The following is a 6,585-nucleotide window of genomic DNA, read 5'->3' as shown; positions in this document are numbered from 1 at the left end:
TGGCCTGAGGGCCACATCTGGGTATGGAAATTGTATGGCGGGCTATGAATGCTCATGAAATTGGGGGTTGGGTTGCAGGGGTGGGGATGAGGGCTCTGGCTGGGGGTGCAGGCCCTGTGGTGGGGCTTGGGATGAGAGGTTTGGGATGCAGCCTGGGGCAGGGTGTTGGGGCATGGGAAGATGTCAGGGGTGCAGGCTCCAGGCAGCATTAACCTCAAGCAGCTCTCGGAAGCAGTGGCATATCCCCCCTCCGGCTCCTATGCAGAGGTGTGGCACTGGCCGGCTGGCTCTGTGTGCTGCCCCATCTGCAGGTGCTGCCCCTGTAGTTCCCATTAGCTGCAGTTCCCGGCCAATGGGAGCTGCGGGGGCAGCACTTGGGGCAGAGGCAGCGTGCAGAGCCCCCTGGCTGCCCCTACATGTAGGAGCCAGAAGGGGGACATGCTGTTGCTTCTGGGAGCTGTGCAGAGAGGGCAAGCCCCTGACTGCGCTCCCGGGCGGGAGCTCGAGGGCCGGATTAAAAGGTTTATAAGCCAGACATGGTCCATGGGCTGTAGTTTCCCCACCCCTGCTTTAGCAGCTCCAATTAAATGATTTTTAAAAAATGTATAACTTAAGTTGTTTACAAACATAATGTAGCATCATATATGCTTAGCTTTATTACTAAAGAGTAAGGCCAAAATAATTGTCAAGAAAAAGGAAACTTTCAAAGGACAATATAGTTGCAAATCCATGTAGAAAAGCAGCAATACTAGGTATCCAGTACTTATGCCACTGGCAGAAGAGATCAAAGATTTCTATGGAAGCAAGGGCAAAAATGCAGTTATACCTCTACTGTATTTGATCCAAGAGACATGCTGTTCTGTGGCACCTTATAGACTAATAGAGGTCTTGGAGCATAAGCTTTCTTGGGTGAATACCCACTTTGTCAGATGCATGTAGTGGAAATTTCCAGAGGCAGGTGTCATCCCAACACCTGTGATAGCTCTTCAATGTGGCAAATGCAAACAACTGCTAGGGAAGTTATTACCTTCTGCATTGTAGATAACTGTAGGAACAACAGTATCAGTTGCCCTGCCCTAAAATAGATCCTCATTCTTCTTGCAAGTTCAAGTTTATAAGTAAATCTTTCTGAGGGCTCATTTTTCCAGATCTTAGAAACTTTGGATGCAGTACTGTATGGTGGGGTGTGCCTCCACCTCTTCCAAACAGCTGTTTCCGGTCACACCTGGTGATGCTAGACATAATGGCCTGGATACAAATACACCTCTACTCCGATATAACACGACCCAATATAAGGCGGGTTCGCATACAAGGCGGTGAAGCTCTGACACGCTGCTCTGAGCAGCATGTTAAAGGTGCTGGGCCAGGCCCGGGCTGAGGGGTTTGATAAGGGGCAGAGGGTCTCAGGGGTGGTCAGGGGCTCCCCCCCAGGGTTTGGGGGGCAGGAGTTGTGGGAGGGCAGTTTTGGGGGCTCCAAAGTCCCAGAGTGGCCTGTGGGATTAGCAGGGGACAGGAGCAGCCTGCTGTGCTTCTTTTGCCCCGGCCCCAGCAGTGTCACTTGGGGGAAGGGATCCCCCCCGCACACTCACCAGCAGCGGCCGAAGTCTCCCTGCCATCTCCCAGCTGCAGCGCTCTGCTTCCCGCCATAGGTGAGTACGGGTGTGTGTGTGGGGGGGTGTCCTTTCCCCAATCTCCCTGCACTCACCTGTGGTGGGAAGCAGAGTGACACAGCCCCAGCCCACTCCGCTTTCCTTGCCTGGGCCCCAGCCGTGTCACTGGGGGGTGGCTGGGGAAAGGTTCTGCACTCACCTGCCTAGCAGGAAGTGGAGCATCCTGGCTGGGAGCTGGCGGAGTGGAGCTGGCTGGGGCTGGGCTGGGCTGCTTCCCGCTGCCGGTGAGTGCCTGTCAGGTGGGGCTGGATAGGGGTCAGAGCAGTCAGGATACAGGGGGCATGGGTGGGGTCCTGGGGGTGATTAGGGACAGCGGTCTCTGGAGATGGGGGAAGGGGCAAAGCCCTCCGCACACACCTGTGGCGGGAAGTGGAGCGAGGCGGCCCCAGCCCGCTCCACTCTGTCACCTCCCAGCCATGGCGCTCCACTTCCCACCACAGGTGAGTGCAGGACCTTTCCTCAGAGCTGCCCTCCAGCGACACGGCTGGGGCCACGTCGCTCCGCTCTCCGCCGCAGGTGAGTGCAGGGGCATCCTTTCCCCAACCTCCCCGCACTCACCAGGAGCGGGAAGCGGAGCGATGCGGCTGGGAGCTGGCAGAGCGGAGCGGGCTGGGGCTGGGCTGTTCTGCTTCCTGCCTCTGCCAGCGAGTGCCTGTCAGGGGGCGGGGTAGGCAGGATACAGGGGGCGTGGGTGGGATCCTGGGGGTGATTGGAGACCCGTAGAGTAGAAGGAAGCAGCAGGCTCATGCCGTGTAACCCCCTGCAGGATGGGTTGTGGCTGGGAGGAGGGTGTAGCTCTTCCTTCCCTAGTTATTCCAGCGGGCTGCACGGCTAACGCCGCCTGCTGAACGTTTCCCGCCGCTGCTGGCTGCCTGCAGGGGGGAGCGCGGTCCGGGCTCCCGTTTCGGGGGCGCTGCGGAAGCGTGTCCCCGAGAAGCCGAGGTAGGCGATGTCCTGGCTCACAGCCGGGCCGGGGCCGGGGCCGGGGCGGCCAGGGCGTTAGGCACCAGCCCTAGGGCCTGATCGTCCGCGGAGCTGAGGCCCTGCAGCAGGGCAGCTCCCCCTGGCTGGAGCGCGGTGAGCCCTGGCGGGCCCGCCGGCCGCAGAGGGTGCCGCTGCCGCTGCCCTCGCGGGAGGGGGAGACGGAGACGCCTTGGGGTTGCGACATCGTCTCGCTCTCCGCGGCTGCTGGCGGGGCGGCTCGCTCAGTCAGCGTCGGGCTCCTGCGAAGGGGAAGCGCCCGGCCGAGCCGCTCTCCCAGTTCCCGGGGGCACCGCGCAGCTCGGGGCTCCGGCCCCCGTGTCCGGCCCGCTCGGGGCAGCAGCAGCGCCGGGTCCCGGCCAGGCGGCCTCGCTCCTCCCCTTCCACTCCGTGTCCCCACGCGCGGCCGCCCCGCCGCCGCGGTGAGTCCTGCGTGCGCCGCGCTCACCCTGCTGCGCCTGGGGCCGGGGGCGCTGCTGGGGCGGGGGCTCGCAGTGCTGCAGGCAGGAGAGATGGGGGAGGGGCTGCCTGGGGCAGGAGAGCGAGGGGGGCTCACAGTGCTGCAGGCAGGAGAGATGCGGGGGGTCATAGTGCTGGGGGGGACTGTCTGGGGCAGGAAAGCGGGGGGGGGATCGCAGTGCTGCCTGCAGGCAGGAGAGATGGGGTGTCGCAGTGCTGCCTGCAGGCAGGAGAGATGGGGTGTCACAGTGCTGGAGGAAGGGCTGCCTGGGGCAGGAGAGCCGGGGGGGTCTCAGTGCTGGGGGCAGGAGAGATGGGGGGGTCACAGTGTTGGGGGTAGGAGGGATGGGGGGGGTCACAGTGCTGGGGGGTGGCTGCCTGGGGAAGGAGAGCAAGGGGGATCACAGTGCTGGGGGGGCATGTCACAAGGTTGTGGGTGAGGCCTAGGTGAGGTGAATGAGGCCAATGACTGCAACACACTTCTACAGCTCAAGCTTGAGGGTAGCTGGTCGGGTTCTGTGGCTGCCCCCTGCGGTTCCTTTCCAGAGATCTCATCCCTGTAGTAGGTTTTGAGATGCTGCTGCTTTATGCAAAATAAAGAGTCAAGAATTTGAAAACAAATGCAGTTCTTCTAAAACAGTGACTGGGGCAGACTTCCGTGGCCAATGGCCATTTGCAGAGTTGTGAATGAATGGGGGGAGAGAGAGCTCAGTGGTTTGAGCATTGGCCTGCTAAACCCAGGGTTGTGAGTTCAATCCTTGAGGGGGCCACTTAGGGATCTGGGGCAATAATTGGTCCTGCTAGTGAAGGCAGGGGGCTGGACTCAATGACCTTTCAAGGTCCCTTCCAGTTCTAGGAGATTGGTATATCTCCAATTATTATTACCTAATGTCATTTGGGTTTGGCATAGGTGTCCCTCAAAGTAGGGTTGCCAAGTCTCCAGGATTTAAAAATATTTAGTTAAAGATTATGTCGTGACGAAACCTCTAGGAATACATCCAAACAAAATTGGCAACCCTACCTCAAAAATACCTATTAACTGCCAAGAGGTGGTGTGTTAAAGGAATAGTAAGGGCTTGACTTAAAACACCTGACTCCAGGATTGAAAGCCCTTGGTTTAGGTTGCCAGCTGCCTGATGACTGTGTGTGTTGTGAGTAGTGGGAGAATTTTCTTTACCCCAGTCCAGTGGCCCACAAGTCTGGCCCGGTGCTGTGTGAGAGCCGGGTTTCCCACTGATAGGTAGGTTGGTTCTGTGCCTCTTTACTGGCTCTCTTTGCATGGCTTTGCCAATGTTGAATTGTTTTATTTGGGATGGTGGTGGAAGGAAAGAGAACCACTCAGAGATCCAGAGCTGTGGGAGCAAAATATTTCGGGTAGCCCATGTCTTAGAAATAAGTGGATATAAGAGGGAAAGGAGCAGGAAACCAAGGAGGTATCAGATAATGTGGGATGAATTTGTGTGGGAGAAAGGCCAGTAAAGCAAGTATGCAAGGAGGGAATAATGGGACAAATGGGTTAGTGGAGTTGAGAGGAAAGTTAGAGAAATGTACAAGGTTAATTAATGAAGTATAGAAAAATGAACTAGATGTAACTGAATTTGCTTTGACATTTTGGGAGATGTATTTTGAAATCCTCTCATTCAGTCCAGATGTGTCCTCATCTGTAGTTTGGTCAGTGAGATACAGCCAAACTCAAATTACTAGGTGACATGGAGACAGTAATGTTTTTTATAGCTACATTGTACAGGCATTAAGTATTTATGATCCTTATTCTAGTTTAATTTTTTTTTTTTTAGTCTAGGCTTTGTTTGTTAATCTAATATTTGCACTTTCGTAAATCTGTACTCAGGCTGTTTCTCTAAATTGCAAGGTTTGAGTTTCACGTTTCTTCAGTGAGAGACACTCCCATTCCTCAGGAAATTTGGCAGAGAAACAATCACATTCGGCAGGGCTTGAAAAGTGTGTTGAGCAACTTTTAGGCAGAGAATTAAACATAACAGCTAGAGGCTAATACGGGAACCCCACTAGCAAAGGCAGGAGGAAAACCCAAACCCAGCTGCTCCTCCCCAATGCCACCCCTTGCTGCTGGCAGAGGGAAGGTTCTGCAGGAATACAGTGCATCTACATTACAAATAGCAGATCCTGGGTTAACTCTTTTTCCTGGATACCAGTAGCAAAGCCAGAATGGTCAGGCCTTACACATGATCCCTGTAAATGGAATATGACCATCAGCAGCCTGACAAAGGAAATGCAAGAGGGCCCTATTGAGCTAGTTGTTGTGTACCCACTTAACAAACAGATGGTCCCTGGCAGGAATTAGTTTTACTCCAATCCTTAAGAGACCAAGCATGGAAAATTTCTAGGGCTGTCAATTAATCGCAGTTTACTCACATGATTAATTCAAAACAAATTAACTTGATTACAAAATTAATTGCAGTTTAAATCGCACTGTCAATTACAGAATACCAATTTAAATTTATTATAAATATTTTGGATGTTTTTCTACGTTTTCAAATGTATTGATTTCAGTTACAACACAGAATACAAAGTGTACAGCGCTCATTTTATATTATTTGTTATTACAAATATTTGCACTAAAAAGACAAAAGAAATACCGCATATACTCATTCATTAACCCATTCGTTTATAAGCTGACCCCTCAAGATGGTTAGGTAAAAATAGCAAAAACTGTATGACCCTTTCATAAGCCAACCCTATATTTCAGGGGTTGGCAAACTTTGGCTCCTGGCCCATTAGGGTAAGCCACTAGCGGGCCTGAACGTTTTGTTTACCTGGAGCGTTCACAGGCTAAGAGCCCCTCAGCTCCCAGCCTCTGTGGTTTGCCGTTCCCAGCCAATGGGAGCTGTGGGAAGTGGCATGCCACAGGGAGCTGAGGGGCTCCATGCCTGCAGACGCTCCAGGTAAACAAAACAACGATGTATTATATATTCAATTCAATCATTCCATAGAGTTTAAAATCATCAATTTTTGGTGTAGACCTGTTTATAAGACGACCCCTGCTCTTTGATGTGTCACTTTTTTACCAAAAATATTCGGCTTATGAATGAGTATATACAGTAGTATTTTTCAGTTCACCTTATACAAGTACTGTAGTGCAATCTCTTTATCATGAAAGTGCAACTTACAAATGTAATTTGTATCGGGGGTAGCTGTGTTAGTCTGGACCTGTAAAAAGCGACAAAGAGTCCTTTGACACTTTATAGACTAACAGACGTCTTCAATCCTCCCTGATTGAACTAACCTTGTTATCTCTAGACTGATTCTTGCCTGCATATTTATACCTGCCTCTGGAAATGTCCACCACATGCGTCTGACGAAGTGGGTATTCACGCACGAAAGCTTATGCTCCAATACGTCTGTTAGTCTATAAAGTGCCACAGGACTCTTCGTCGCTTTTTACAAATGTAGATTTGTTTTTGTTACATAACTGCACTCAAAAACAAAACAGTGTAAA

At 52.7% G+C, this 6,585-nt stretch overlaps 1 protein-coding gene across 3 annotated transcripts in view; it reads left to right on the top strand.

The window, feature by feature from the left end:
* Positions 1 to 2,394: 2,394 nt before the first annotated feature.
* Positions 2,395 to 6,585, top strand: part of NOD1 (nucleotide binding oligomerization domain containing 1) — a 47,232-nt gene continuing 43,041 nt past the window's right edge. For all 3 annotated transcript variants that reach the window (XM_045007399.1, XR_006577338.1, XR_006577339.1), the window contains exon 1: positions 2,395 to 2,612. The gene's annotated coding sequence lies outside the window, so the exon portion shown is untranslated. The remainder of the gene's footprint in view (positions 2,613 to 6,585) is intronic.

Source organism: Mauremys mutica, chromosome 2 (assembly GCF_020497125.1).
Source record: "Mauremys mutica isolate MM-2020 ecotype Southern chromosome 2, ASM2049712v1, whole genome shotgun sequence".
NCBI lineage: Eukaryota > Metazoa > Chordata > Testudines > Geoemydidae > Mauremys > Mauremys mutica.
Note: the sequence above shows the minus strand (reverse complement) of the source record. Positions and strands in the feature narration are given on the sequence as shown.